Source organism: Aegilops tauschii, chromosome 7 (genome assembly GCF_002575655.3).
Source record: "Aegilops tauschii subsp. strangulata cultivar AL8/78 chromosome 7, Aet v6.0, whole genome shotgun sequence".
In the NCBI taxonomy this organism is placed as follows: Eukaryota; Viridiplantae; Streptophyta; class Magnoliopsida; order Poales; family Poaceae; genus Aegilops; species Aegilops tauschii.
This window is the reverse complement of record NC_053041.3, coordinates 558,343,315-558,359,038: the sequence shown is the minus strand read 5'-3', so window position 1 is coordinate 558,359,038 and position 15,724 is coordinate 558,343,315.

The following is a 15,724-nucleotide window of genomic DNA, read 5'->3' as shown; positions in this document are numbered from 1 at the left end:
TCGGGTGATTTATGGGACCCCCTCGACAGTTCGCCTTGAATAAAACTCCTCCAGCAAGGCCCAACTTTGGTTTTACCATTTGCCACCTAAGCCTTTTTCCCCCGGGTTTTCGCGAGCCCGAGGGTCATCTTATTTTAACCCCCCCCCGGGCCAGTGCTCCTTCGAGTGTTGGTCCGAACTGAGCAGACTGCGGGGCCCTCTCCTGGAAACTCGAGGTCTGGTTTTACTCGTAGGATGTCTCATCCGGTGTGCCCTGAGAACGAGATATGTGCAGCTCCTATCGGGATTTGTCGGCACATTCGGGTGGCTTTGCTGGTCTTGTTTTACCATTGTTGAGATGTCTTGTAAACCGGGATTCCGAGACTGATCGGGTTTTTCCGGGAGAAGGTTTATCCTTCGTTGACCGTGAGAGCTTATGATGGGCTAAGTTGGGACACCCCTGCAGGGTATTATCTTTCGAAAGCCGTGCCCGCGGTTATGAGGTAGATGGGAATTTGTTAATGTCCGGTTGTAGATAACTTGTCACTTGACCCAATTAAAATACATCAACTACGTGTGTAGCCGTGATGGTCTCTTCTCGGCGGAGTCCGGGAAGTGAACACGGTCTGTGTTATGAATGACGTAAGTAGGTGTTCAGGACCTCTTCTTGGTCATTGTTAGATGACGTCCGTTCCTTTGCTTCTCTCCTCGCTCTCATTTGCGCAAGTTAGTCACCATATATGCTTTTGCCGCTGCAGCTCCACCTCTTTGCACCATCTTTTCCTACAAGCTTAAATAGTCTTGATCTCGCGGCGTGAGATTGCTGAGTCCCCGTGACTCACAGATTCTACCAAAACAGTTGCAGGTGCCGACGATGCCAGTGTAGATGATGGCGTCGATCTCAAGTGGGAGTTCGACGAGGAACGTGGTCGTTACTATGTGTCTTTTCTGGATGATCAGTAGTGGAGCCCAGTTGGGACGATCGGGGATCTAGCATTTGGGGTTGTCTTATTTTCATCTGGATTTTGACCGTAGTCGGTCTATATGCTTGTATTTTGGATCATGTATGCTATTTATTTATGTATTGTGTGAAGTGGCGATTGTAAGCCAACTCTTTATCCCATTCTTGTTCATTACATGGGATTGTGTGAAGATGACCCTTCTTGTGACAAAACCACTATGCGGTTATGCCTCTAAGTCGTGCCTCGACACGTGGGAGATATAGCCGCATCGTGGGCGTTACAAGTTGGTAATCAGAGCCATCCCCGACTTAGGAGCCCCCTGCTTGATCGAATCGCTGACGTTGTTGAGTCTAAAAAAAATGTTTTGAGTCTTAGGATCATAAATATCGGAGAGTAGGATTCTTTTTACTCCTCAGTCCCTTCATCGCTCTGGTGAGGTCTCCTGACGTAGAAGTTTTGACTATTCTCTCCTCAAATTTCACAAAAAAAAAATTTAGGATCACGCGGGTATCTTGGAATCGTTCCGATGGTTTTGTGACGAGAACATTGTTCTTGGTGCCTCCTGACATTTAGGGGTTGTGGCAGTGTCCCGGGGAGTTGAGCTCCGAGGTGTTGTCGTCACAATTTTATCGTTGCAGTTCTGGAATACCTGAGTTTCGCCGACATCGAAATCTCTTTTATACAGTTGTTGGTGAGATGACCTCGACGCCACCCTGTACTGGGGCGGGAGTTCGGGAGTATTGCCATAACTTGTGTAACGGATGTTTTTCGAAGGTTGAGGTAAACGATTTCCGAAGGTTTCTTGGTTATGTGTTGACGGATGGATACAGCTGGATCTAGGGATTGCTAGTTTGGGTGATATATATTTGTGTCCCCTATATCCCCTACACCAGATTGCATAACCAGAAAGATTCGGGAGTTTATAAGTGGGAATTCAAGTAGCCTTAGGATATCTTTCCGACAGACGCATGATATGAGATTGGGGTTCGACGTCTAGTGGTCCGCCTGTATACGGTTGATTTTACAGTGGTCTCGTTGTGTCTTAAAGAGTCCATGGCTTTGCCGACTCGGGGACGCTTCGTATGTCATGTGCACAGCCTTGTACATGATGGTGCTGTACGATTGAGCCCGTGTGGGCCCCACCACGAAAACTTCGGACGAAATATCTATCATATGTTTGTTCCGGCTTATTATGCAAGCTAATACTTTGTTTTATTTTGTATTGTGGTATTCGAGTTGCTTCGAATTCTATGTTCATTCCATATCTTTTTCAAGTGGCTTCTCAACTTATGGAAGTGTGATGATTTACTACGGAATTCATTCGTTCATCTTCGTTCGAATGTTTATTGTGAAGACTATATGTTGCAATTTCTATCCGTTGATTCTACTTATCTATTTGTCTATCAAGATGCTAACGGATGTCACCCTCTTCAGGATGGCTCCGCCAACGCGCCAGAATCCCGATCGCAATGAAGGGAGTCAAGCGAACCCTCCGCCACCACCTCCACCTCCGGAGGCATGGCAAGCAATCATGGCAGCCACAAACGCCAATGCTCAGATGATTCTGCAACTCTTGCAAGAACGTACTCAAGGGCAAGGCAATCAAGGTCAAGGCAACAATCAGTTTCACTTTGCCACTCTCAACCAGTTTCTCGCAAATCAGCCCAAATCTTTCATCTACTGTGCCGAGGCCACGGATGCCGATGATTGGCTTGTGGACATCAACAAGCATTTCGAATGTAGCAATGTCAGGCCTGAGGACTTTGTCAAGTTCGCTTCTTTCCAGCTCAAGGACCAAGCTGCTGATTGGTTTCAACAATACAAAGATTCCAGAGGAGGTCGTATGATCACTTGGACTGACTTCTGTCAGGACTTCAAAGCGCACCACATTCCACAAAGTGTTGTTGAGAGCAAGCGTGAGGAGTTCCGCAATCTCAAGCAAGGCAACATGTCTGTGTATCAATACAACATTCAGTTTCAAAAACTTGCTCGCTTCGCTAAACAAGACGTTCCTGATGAGAAGAGTATGATCTATCACTTCAGAGGTGGCCTTAAAGAGGATCTGCAGTTAGCTCTCGTTCTTGTTGAGCCTACTCACTTTGATCAATTCTACAATATGGCACTGAAGCAAGAGGCTGCTCAGCTCAAGTGTGAGGCTTCTAAGAAAAGAGTCAGGGACGCAGTTCAGTCTTCTTCTTCGTCACTTGTGACAGCTAAGCAACAGAAGTTCTGGTTGCCTCCTCCTCCTCCGTTTCGTCAGCCTTATCAGCAGAAGAACAAAGGTGGCCATAGTTCTTCCAACTCTTCCAACTCTGGCTATCAGAACAAGTCTCAGAATCAAGCTCCCAAGTCCAATGCTCCTTATCACCGTCCACTCTCGGAGGTGACTTGCAACAAATGTGAGCAGAAAGGTCACTATGCTAACAAGTGCTTCAACCAAAGGCGTCTTCCTCCTCCTCCTCCTGTCAGATCTTCCAGCAATGCAGTGGTCAAGCATAATCCAAAGTCTGCAAAGGTGAACATGATGAATGCAGCTCAAGCGGAGGAATCTACTGATGTGATAATGGGTAATCTCTCAGTTAATGATATTCCTTCAAAAGTTCTTTTTGATACTGGTGCATCGCATTCTTTCTTGTCATACCCATTTGCATCGAAGCACAATGTTGACACAGAGATTTTATCCAAAGTTATGCAAGTTGTTTCTCCGGGTAAGCTTTTGTCTTCTAGTTTGGTTGCTCCCGATGTCTCCATCAAGATGGGCGACTATAAATTTCAGTCTTCTCCAATTGTTCTTGGTGACTCGGATATTGATCTAATTCTCGGGATGGACTGGCTTTCTAAGCACAAAGCTCAACTTGATTGTGCTGCCAGGGAAATTCAATTGACACACTCGTCTGAGGATGTGATTATTTTTGCCGCTCGTGATGAAACCATTCGGTTTTTCTCTCTCAATGAGAAGGGCGAATTGAATGCCATCTCTCAAATTCCAGTCGTTTGCGAGTATCAAGATGTCTTTCCAGAAGAGCTTCCGGGTATGCCTCCTCATCGGCCAGTTGAGTTCGTTATCGAACTAGAGCCTGGCACTGAACCCGTTTGCAAGCGTCCATACAAGCTTGGACCTAACGAGCTGAAGGAATTGAAGAAGCAGCTCGATGAACAAGAATGTCTGGGTTTGATCAGACCGAGTTCTTCTCCATGGGGTTGTGGTGTTCTTTTTGTCAAGAAGAAGGATGGCACGGACCGACTTTGTGTCGACTACCGCCCATTGAACAAGAAGACAATCAAGAACAAGTATCCACTTCCCAACATCAATGAGCTATTTGAGCAACTCAAAGGTGCTAAAGTATTCTCGAAGCTTGACCTTCGTATGGGTTATCATCAGATTCGCATTCGTGAAGAAGATATTCCCAAGACAGCATTCAGAACAAGCTTTGGTTCTTATGAATATACTGTCGTGTCTTTCGGCCTTGTCAATGCTCCTCCGGTGTTCTCTCGGATGATGAATTTCATATTCAACCCCTATACCAATGAATTCGTTCTGGTGTATCTCGATGATATCTTGGTCTTCTCCAAGAATAAGCAGGATCATGCCAAACATTTGCGATTGGTGCTCGACAAGCTCAGAGAGTATCAATTCTATGCGAAGTTCTCCAAATGTGAGTTTTGGCTCGATGAAGTTCTTTTCCTTGGTCACATCATCTCTGCCAAGGGCATCGCTGTTAACCCCGAGAAGGTGTCCGCAGTTCTGGATTGGGAACCTCCTCAAAATGTCAAGCAGCTCCGCAGTTTTCTGGGTCTTGCAAGCTATTGCCGAAGATTCGTTGAGAATTTCTCCAAGATTGCGAAGCCTCTTTCCAACCTCCTACAGAAGCATGTGAAATTTGTCTGGTCTCCTGAGTGTGACATTGCTTTCAACACTCTCAAAGAGAAACTAGTCACAGCTCCTGTCTTGACTCCTCCTGATGAATCCAAGCCGTATGAAGTTTTCTGTGATGCTTCTCTCCAAGTCTCGGTGCTGTGTTAATGCAAGAGAAGAAAGTTGTGGCCTATACCTCTCGGCAGTTGAAGCCCAACAAGAAGAACTACCCCACTCACGATCTTGAGTTGGCGGCAGTTGTCCATGCTTTGATTACGTGGAGACATCTCTTGTTGGGAAGACAAGTGGACATTTTCACTGATCACAAGAGTCTCAAGTATATTTTCACTCAGCCCAACCTCAACCTCAGGAAGACTCGATGGGTCGAAATGATTCAAGAGTACAATCCGAGTATCGAATATACTCCAGGCAAAGCAAATGTCATTGCAGATGCTTTAAGCAGGAAAGCTTATTGCAACAGCTTAATTCTCAAGCCTTTCCAACCGGATCTTTGTGAAGCTTTCCGCAAGCTGAATCTCCAAGTTGTTCCTCAAGGCTTTCTTGCCAACCTCATAGTATCTCCTACTTTGGAAGATCAGATTCGTGAGGCACAACTCCTGGATGCCATGGTGAAGAAGGTGAAACGTGGTATCGACAAGGGTCTTTCCAAATACAAGTGCTATCGCATTGATGACAGAGACACTTTGTTCTTCGAGGACCGGATTGTGGTTCCGAAAGGTGATCTAAGGAAAGTCATAATGAACGAGGCGCACAATTCTCTCCTTTCTATTCATCCTGGAAGTACGAAGATGTATCATGACCTCAAGCAGTCGTATTGGTGGACTCGAATGAAGCGAGAAATTGCTCAATTCGTGAATGAATGTGATGTCTGTCGAAGAGTGAAAGCAGAACACCAACGACCAGCTGGTCTCCTCCAACCTCTTGCTATCCCAGAATGGAAGTTTGATCATATCGAAATGGACTTCGTGACTGGTTTTCCCAAGTCCAAGCGCGGAAATGATGCTATCTTCGTTGTCATCGACAAGCTCTCTAAAGTGGCTCATTTCCTTCCTATCAAAGAATCCATCACAGCAGCTCAGCTGGCAGAGCTTTACACCTCCAGAATTGTCTCCTTGCACGGCATTCCACAATTGATTTCTTCAGATCGTGGAAGCATCTTCACCTCTAAGTTCTGGGACTCCTTCCAGAAGGCCATGGGCACAAATATTCGCTTCAGCACAGCTTTTCACCCTCAAACTAGTGGCCAAGTCGAGCGAGTCAATCAAATTCTTGAAGATATGCTCAGGGCTTGTGTCATTTCCTTTGGCATGAAATGGGAAGATTGTCTTCCATATGCTGAATTCTCCTACAACAACAGCTTCCAAGCGAGTTCGGGCAAGGCCCCATTCGAGATTCTCTATGGCAGAAAGTGCCGTACTCCTCTCAATTGGTCAGAGACTAGTGAACGCCAACTTCTTGGCAATGACTTAATCACTGAAGCTGAAGAAATGTGTAAAGACATCCGTGATAATCTCAAAGCCGCGCAATCGCGCCAGAAGAGTTACTATGATAGTAAGCATCGTGATTTGGCTTTCGAGATCGGAGAGCATGTCTACCTCCGCGTCTCTCCAATGAAAGGCACTCGTCGCTTCGGTATCAAAGGGAAGCTTGCCCCTAGATACGTGGGTCCTTTCAAGATCATTGGCAAAAGAGGCGACCTTGCCTATCAACTTGAGCTTCCTTCCAACTTCGCGAACGTGCACGATGTGTTCCACGTGTCACAGCTCCGCAAGTGCTTCAAGACGCCTGAGCACACTATCGACTTCGAAGAGATTGACCTCCAAGAAGATTTGTCTTATCATGAGCACCCCATTGCTATTCTTGAAGAAACTGAGCGCAAGACTCGCAACAAGTCTATCAAATTCCTGAAAGTGAAGTGGTCGCACCATTCCGACCGGGAAGCCACCTGGGAACACGAGGACCATCTCCGTTCCGAATATCCGGAGTTCTCTCAGTCCTAGATCTCGGGACGAGATCCTCTCGTAGCGGCAAAGAAGAACGGGGTGCCTAGTCCCGGCGCTGGCCCTCTACCCTCTGGATTCCGTCGATGCGGCTGGTCATGGGCTTGATACGCTCCTCGAGCATCGCGAGGTCCGCATCCTCCGGCAAGCTCTCCAGCTGTAACACCCCGCATGTAACTTGCCATATTTGTAACTCCGACTCTTGCCATTTTCGGCTATGTGTTATGATTTTCCCTCCGTTGTCGGGTTTTGTCTTTCGTTTTCTATTTTGTCATGTCATGCATTTTCATATCATGTCATCATGTGCATTGCATTCGCATACGTGTTCATCTCATGCATCCGAGCATTTTCCCCGTTGTCCGTTTTCCAATCCGGCGCTCCTATCTCCTCCGGTGCACCCCTCTAGTTTTCTTTCGTGTGGGTGTGTCAAACTTTCTCGGAATGGACCGAGGCTTGTCAAGTGGTCTTAATATACCACCCGGAGACTACCGGTCAAGTTTCGTTCCATTCGGAGGTCGTTTGGTACTCCAACGGCTAACCGGGCACCCGCAAAGTCCATTTGAGTATCCAGCAAAAAACCCCTCCAAAACCAGCCCAAAACGCACCAAACTCTCTTCCATGCTCTAGGTCGTTCGATCACGATCGTGTGGGCGAAAACCGCACCTCATTTGGAGCCTCCTAGCTCCCTCTACCTATAAATAGGTGGGCATCCCGAATTACAACTGCAGACAAACCCTAGCTCCTCCCTCCGCGCCGCGCCGGACGCGTCCGCCCGCGCCGGACAACGTCCGCCGCCGCGCCCCGTCCAATCCCGTAGCGACACGTGTCGCCGCAGGCCTCTCCACCGCGCCGGCCCGCGAAGCCCGCTGCGGGCCCGCCGACCCGTTCGCCGCCGCCCCGCGCCTGCCTCCCGTGCCCGCGCCGCCGTTTGCCCGCACCGCCGCCGCCGCCGCCACCGGCCCCGCGCCGCCCGCCGCCGCGCCCGCCCCGCCGTCGCCGCTCCCTCCGGCGCCGCCGTGCCCGCCGGCGACCACCGCCTCCGGCCGCGCCTCCCCTCCTCCGGCCGCCTCCCCGTCGCTCCTCTTCCTCCCGCCGGCGAGCAGCCCGAGCCCGAGCTCGACCTCCCCCAGATCCGATCGGGAGCTACAGTACGCGTTGACTTCGTCCTTCCCTTTTTTTCTAAGTCATGTTATTTTATCAGCAAGTGCTCCTGTTTCCGATGCGATAACTTCGTGCATGTAGCTCCGATTCGCGCGTATAATATGTCAAATTGTTCGCCTCGTGATGCTTTTCATTTTGTTCAATTGCACCATGTCCATTAGAGCTAATCTTGATGCCCAAATATTCGTTGGAAGAGGGCTAGTTGCTGTTATTCTCTGGTTCTTATCAGAACTTGGAGATTTGTCTTTTTTGTATCATTTAATCTGTGCATCTTTTGAGCATGAGCTCTACATGTGTTTTGAAGTATGCCATGCCATCTTTCCAGTGGTATAGTCCATGTATTTTTGTGATCTCTGTGGTGACTAGCACAAGCATGCAAAGTAGGCCCCGTAATATTTAAACTTGCTATGTTTACATGCTTGCCATCATATATCTTCTGGTCCTTTTTGGCTTATGGTCAGTAAGGGACTTTTGTCATGTACTTTTAGTAGAACACTTCCATGCCTTGTTTTGCTATGTTAAGTTCCTGTAGCATGTTGATTTCGTGCTCTAAACATTGCTACCTGATGCTGATTTCTGCTATGTCCAGTTTTTCACTAAGTCTATGAACCTGTAATCTTTTGCACTTTTGCCATGCTTGTTTGAGCTTGATATGTTGAGAACTAGCCGTAGCTCAGTGTTCATCTTTTGTTAAGCATGGCCTTTAGATTACTACCATGTGCTTTGTTGCTATGTTGGGGTGATGTAGCATTGTTACTTGTTGCATTTTAAGTGCTATCATGCTGTTAATCGCAGATTCGTGTCATTCTTGTTTTGCTTGCCATTTGCAAACCGTGCATCCGATTCCGGTGATCTTTATACCGATTTCGACCGAAATTATCTCATCTTTCTAGTGGCATGCTTGGTTTGCCATGTTACTTCCATATTCATCATTTTCCTTCCGGAGCACGCATATGCATCGCATATCATATCTTGCATATCATACATGTTTTGCATCATGTTGCTTGCGCATTTCTCGTTGTTGATTGTGGTTCCGTTTGTTTGTGTTCTTGTCTTGGGTAGAGCCGGGAGATGAGTTCGTGAACGAGGAACTTGTCGAGTACGCTTACGAGGATCAAGCTTTCGACAACTCTGAGAATCTTGCAGGCAAGATGACCACCCCTCGAAATCACTTCTATCTTTGCTATGCTAGTTGTTCGCTCTATTGCCATGCTCGCTACCTATCTCTTGCTATATCATGTCTCCCATTTTAGCCATGTCAGCCCTAACCATCCTTTCCTAGCAAACCGTTGTTTGGCTATGTTACCGCTTTTGCTCAGCCCTTCTTATAGCATTGCTAGTTGCAGGTGGAGGCCGCTGCAGCTCCACCTCTTTGCACCATCTTTTCCTACAAGCTTAAATAGTCTTGATCTCACGGTCGTGAGATTGCTGAGTCCCCGTGACTCACAGATTCTACCAAAACAGTTGCAGGTGCCGACGATGCCAGTGCAGATGATGGCGTCGATCTCAAGTGGGAGTTCGACGAGGAACGTGGTCGTTACTATGTGTCTTTTCCTGATGATCAGTAGTGGAGCCCAGTTGGGACGATCGGGGATCTAGCATTTGGGGTTGTCTTATTTTCATCTGGATTTTGACCGTAGTCGGTCTATATGCTTGTATTTTGGATGATGTATGATATTTATTTATGTATTGTGTGAAGTGGCGATTGTAAGCCAACTCTTTATCCCATTCTTGTTCATTACATGGGATTGTGTGAAGATGACCCTTCTTGCGACAAAACCACTATGCGGTTATGCCTCTAAGTCGTGCCTCGACACGTGGGAGATATAGCCGCATCGTGGGCATTACACCAGCGCGGCGTCGAAGTCGAGGTTGGGGTTCCAGTGCGCCACCTTGGTGAGGACCTTGGTCCTGGCGCCCCGGCAAAGCTTCCGGGCCTCGTCGGCCAGAGTGGCCACCCTGTTGGAGCGGAACAGCTCCAGGGCTCCAAGAACACCCTCGAAGAACAGCGTCAGCTTGGCGTTGGGACTCACGTTCGGCTCCGGTACGTACCTTACGTGCGGCATCCCCGTGGTAGCCAGCTACGTGGTGATCATGCCGGCGACATCGGCGAGGCGGCTGACCCAGAGGTTCTCGCCTTTCACGAAATCCTCGTGGTTGGCGGTCTCGTTCTTCTGCAGCTGCCTCTCCTTCTCCAGATTTTTGGTCAGGGTCTTGTCTCGGGCCCTGACCTTCGACAGCGTCCCCTCGAGACCCTCCATCTTCTCCTTCGGGTCTTTGATGGAGTCGTTGGCCTTGGAGAGCTGCTCAACCTTGCCAAGGAATGCGCCCTGCGCCTCCACCAGGGCACCGTTGAGCGTGTCCTTCTCCTTGGCCAGCTTTAGGGCCTGATCCTTCAGCCCGTCCCACTCCACCTCTAGCTCTTTCACCTTGCTGGCGTGAACCAGAGCCTGGGCATTGAGTGCCTCCTTGTGCCTCTGCTCCAGCTCCTGGGTCCGCTGCACGACGAGCTTCTCCACCTCATTGTCCTTGCCGCGGAGCGTTGCGGCGAGCTTCTCCTCACGCGTGGCAAGGTCCTCCTCCTGGGAGTTCAGCACGGCCTGCTGCTGGTGCCGAGTAGCCTCGGCCTGGGCGGCCTGCTCCTTCACCAGTTCCTAGGCCTTCTCGATGTCGGCCTGCTTCATGACGAGCTCCAGCTTGCGCTCAGCCAGCACGTCCTGGGCGGCCTTCAAGTCCTTGTGGGCCTGGCGGAACCAATCCTGCGCCTCGGCAACGCGCTCCTCAAGGTCTGCCTCCGCCTTGTCCACCACCGCCATCCTGGACTTGGCCTTGTCCAGGCGGGCGCGGTGAAGCGCCTGGAGCTTCTGGAAGTTGGCGCTCATGGCCTGGTGGAGCCGCTCTTCCTGGGAACCGCCGCCACCGGCGCTCAGCTCGTCAACAACCTCAAGCCCGGTGGCGGCGAGCACTTCGTCATCAAACACCTCCCCCTCGGCGGGCGCCCCGGTGCTCACCGTCCCTGGGAGGTGGACGAACAACTCGTCGCTCACCCTCAGGTACCTGCCCGAGCCAGAAGCAGCGGAGGAGGAAGGTTGGTCGTCGACCGCCCCCTCCTCAGCGGCGGCCTTGCCGGCCTCCCCGGCAGGCCCCTCACCGGCCTCCTCGGCAGCAGCCTTGTCGGTCTCCTCAGCAGACCCATTGGCGGCCTCTTTGACGGCAGCCTTGGTGGCCTCCTCGGCAGCGATCTTGTCGGCCTCGGCCGCGGCGTCCCTGGTGACCTCCTCGATGACAAGACCAAAATTTAGAAAAAAAGAAAGAAGAAACAGGAACGAACAAGGACAGAAGGTGGATCACTTACCCGTGCCGGGCTGGGAAGAAGTAGCCCCTTCCCCGCCACCATCTGGCGCCGGGACGGAGCCACCATCACCCGGGTTCGCCTCCTCCTCCTCTGTGCGCATAGGCTCGACGCTTGGCGCCCTTGCCAGGGACGCCCCTCGGAGCGGCGTAGATGATGGGGGCGGCGTGTTGGGGTGGCCCCCAGTGGCTCCTCCTGCTACCGCCCTCCTCCTGCAACCACGACATGGTCAGCACAAAGGGATCGTACCCCAGCACGCGTTGAGGGGGAGCGAGTGGTGAACTTACGCTGGGGGCTGCTGTCCGGGCTGCTCACCACCACCAGCGGCGTACTCAAAGTGCCTGCCGGGGGCTGGCCACCCGTCGAGGCCCTGGCCCTCTTCACCCTCTGGGTCAGCGTCTCCGCATCCCTACAAAGATGAAAACAAACCAAGATAAGCGGCACAGTCTGGGGAGACGGAGATGACAAAAAGAGCAAGATACTTACTCATCCTCCACCTCCTCTTCCGTTGCCTTCCACTTCCTCCTTGGGCCGAGGGACCCAAAATCGAAGATGACCTCCGCGTCGACATCTGCCGGAGGAGGGGAAGAGAGTGGAGTCCGGCCACGCTTGGACGAAGAAGAGGCAGTTGCTTTCTTCTTCGCCACCGCGGCCTTCACCAACTTCCTCGCCGCCGCGGTCCTCGTTTGGCGCACGGACGCCTCCTGGGCTTGCTGTGGTTGCATGGCCCTGCCGGGCCGGACCGGCTCGCCAGACCTGGCCCGCCGCAGGACTCGCCCTCTCCCCATGACCGAAGGGTCGACAGGCTCGACCTCCTCCTCCGACGACTCGTCGACCACATCTTCAATGAGAGGGGCCCCGGTGCCGGTGATGCTGGCCTCCCCAGCGGACTCTGCCCACTGGGTGAGCTCCCTCTCCTCCGCGGCCGCCGCGGCCTCGTCCTCCACGCCGCCAGCGCTGCCAGCCTCCCTGGCGAGCTCCACCTCCGCCGCCTTGGCGGCGATGTAGTCCAGCTCCGCTTGGGTGGTGTCCTGGACGAGCAGCGGCTCGTCGCGGGCGTACCTCTCCACCAAGGTATTGAAGAACTCCTGCACCTGATCCGCCAGCGGCTCATCCCAACTTTCGACGAGGCCGTGCGCGTTGAAATCTGGCATCATGGCAATGATGTCGGTTTGGCGCGAGTTATTGCTCAGCGGGACCACCCCCGCCGGCAACCGAAACAAGGGCCCCTTGGCGACCTTGTCAGCCTTCGCAGCCTTGCCGGACCTCTCGACCTTGCCGTCGCGGTTCACGTCGAGCTGGAAGAGCCGCTGGCAGAAGTGGGCATGCCCCATCACCGTGAAGTTGTGATTCTGGCCGGGGCGAAGCCTCATGATAACAGCCGCATTACTGAAAAGCCAGGCCGGCCTCCCCTTGTTGTGCAGAGGAGCGATTCGGCGGCGGATGAAGTCCGCCCCAATCATCTCCAGGGTGAGCCCGGCAATGGTGAGGCGATGAATACTGGTGATGGCGACCGTGAGCTTCCCATCGTCGGCGTCGACATCGCCCCAGTCGTTTCTGCGAACCGGCGGCGCCTGGCGGACCTGGCAGAATTCTTGTGGGTCATGTCCCTTTGGTCCTTGGGATCCAGGCGACACAACCAGAGATGGCGCCTCCCTTTTGGATTCGAGGATAAAAGTAGTGGCGGAAGAGCGCCGTGTTGGGGAGCACTCCGACGAAGCCCTCGCAGAGAAGCGCAAAAAGAGCCATGCACGCCACGGCGTTTGGAGTGACATCCAGAAGCTGGAAGCCAAAGGTGTGCATGATATCATTAAAGAAATCAGAGAAGGGGGTCAGAGGCCGCAGCAAAAGTAGTCGACGAAGAATGGGTACCGATTCTGGCCGGCTTCGGCGAAAGCAGCAGGGATGACGCGCGTCGCCGGATGCCCCATCGTCTCCCCCCCCCTCCCATCATGCACCCCCACATGTGTTTGAAGTAGTCCCGGAGATGGACCGCGTCAACCATCGAGGGGAAGTAGGCGAACTGCGTCCGCCGCGCCGCCAACTCACTCTCCGGCGGCTCCTTCGCCCCGGCGTCCTTGGCCACTCCCTTGCCTTTGCTGGTTTTGGGTGCCATGGCAGCTGCGAGAGGCGAAGGATGAAGGACGAAGAAGGCGCGGCGATGGCGAGCAAAGGCAAGAGCTTGAGAGGAAGGAAGAAGGGGGCGGCGGTTCCGAGATTGGAGAAAGCGCAGAGGGTAAATGAGCAGCGCGCCTGCGGTTATTCCTTTTTATGGGGAAGGCGCGGGCCGCCTCTTTACCATTTACTGTGATGTGATGCATGTGTGCGGGCACCGCCCCACGCACGACCCCCACGTCATGCACGACCCTCCACGACGCCCATTCAACGCGGGTTGTGGGGAAGCGCAAGCGAGCGAAAAAGTTACCGCGGTAAAAATCCGCCACGCCTGCCCGCGCACCATTCTGGGCCTGGCCCAACAACGTGTCGCGCTTATGTGTGGCCTAGGCCCGGGGGCTCCTGTCGGTGTACAAAAGTAGGGGCACTCCTTTTTACCCCTTTACTTGTGCACGGGCAGTCAGAGCCGTGCCCACGGCCACACTGAGCAGGGCACAAGAGGGGAGCCAGAGCACAAGGCGATCAGAGCAACGCCAAGACCAGAGACCACAAAGAGCAAAGAGGAGAGGGGGACTCCCCCGGCAAGACCCTTGCCGGGCAACCTCCGCAGCCCCGGCAAGAGCCTTGCCGGGGCAATTTGCCCAACATCAGCAGAGCGAGCCACCCTTGAGCCCGAGGGTTGCGACACCACCAACCACATTGGAACCAAGGCTCTGGAGGCACCTCTATGGTGGCATGCAGATCTTCGTCAAGATCATAAACACACAAGACCAGATGGGGACCGGAAGACGACGATCCTCGGCGGAATCCTAGCCGAGGAAATCCACAAGACCCCCGGCAAGACCCTTGCCGGGGACGACCACGGTGCTGCGGCAAGACCCTTGCCGGGGCCCCGGCAAGGCCCTTGCCGAAGACACTTACGGGGCCGTGGCCAGGCCTACGTCTGCCAAGACTACACCACCGCTCCCATGCAGCTGCTAGCTCAACCAGCTGGACAGGCACCTGCGTGGCAGCGTGCGGCCTCTACGCCGACTCAGCTAGCACCTGCGTGGTGGCATGCAGATCTTTGTGAATACTCCACCACCGCGCCAGCCCAGCAGCCAGCCAACGTGGCGCTACAACGCATCATCAGCTCGGACGCGCATCGCAGCCAGGTGAGGCGGCGACAGCTGGGACGAGCTTCCTTGCCGTCCCCGATAAAGCAAGAGGGGCACGTCGGCAACGCATTAAATGCGTTTGTCCGACGGTGCCAAAGGATAGACTCATCCACTATACACCTTTCCACCTCCTGTGTGCCATTGTGGCGGCCCCTTTTTGTCTATAAAAGGAGGCCCGAGGCGTCCAGGAGAGGGATTCGGATCTGTTGGGCTATGCACGCACCGTAGCTAGCTCAAGAACTCAAGAACACTCAAATACATACACCAAAGCAGGACTAGGGTATTACGCTTCCTCGCGGCCCGAACCTGGGTAAACGATCCTTGTGCTGACCGCTAGACCCGCTCTTTGCACAACCCCACGCCCGCCAACCGTAGAAGGGATTCCAGTGATCCCATAGGTGTCATTTCCACCGACATCATGTATGTACCTGTTGTCATGTACTCCCTCTGTATCGAATTAATTGTTGATCAATTGGATGTATTTAGAACTTAATAGTGCTAGATACATCCATTTGAGCGACAAGTAATAACGGACGGTGGTGGTATTACTGTACTTGCATCGCGAGATAGTTGATTGTCTAGCATTACTCTGCATCTTATCTGCCCTGCCCTCCACTTTCTCCAAATTATCATATCTACATTTACACTTACCAAAATGTTGAATAAAGCCAATGCCACTGCACACGTTAATCTCCTCATTCCTCTTGTCAGTACCTTTTGCCTTGTAACCCTATACTTAATTAATTGCCATTTGATTATGTATCATCAGTCTGCACCTGAGCTTCATTATCCTCTGTTTTTTCCAATATTATTTTATCTATATTTACTCTTTGCAAAATGTAGAAAAAATGGCAACGCTTATAAAGAATTTTCTTTGGGGAATTTATTGAATTATCCTTCCATCAACATGGAGATGGGCTTTGTCCAGCCCGTGTTAACATGTAAAGTAAGTTCATCCTTCTCCAGCCTTCAAACTTTTTTCTAATATAGAGTTGGATAGGCATCATTTCCTCCACTGCTGTTTACTTTGCTGTTTACATCTAATTGGATGTTTGCAACAACTACCAGTTTTAAATTGTAGTTGTAAAAACATGTTCCTTATGCAGAACAGATCCATTTAT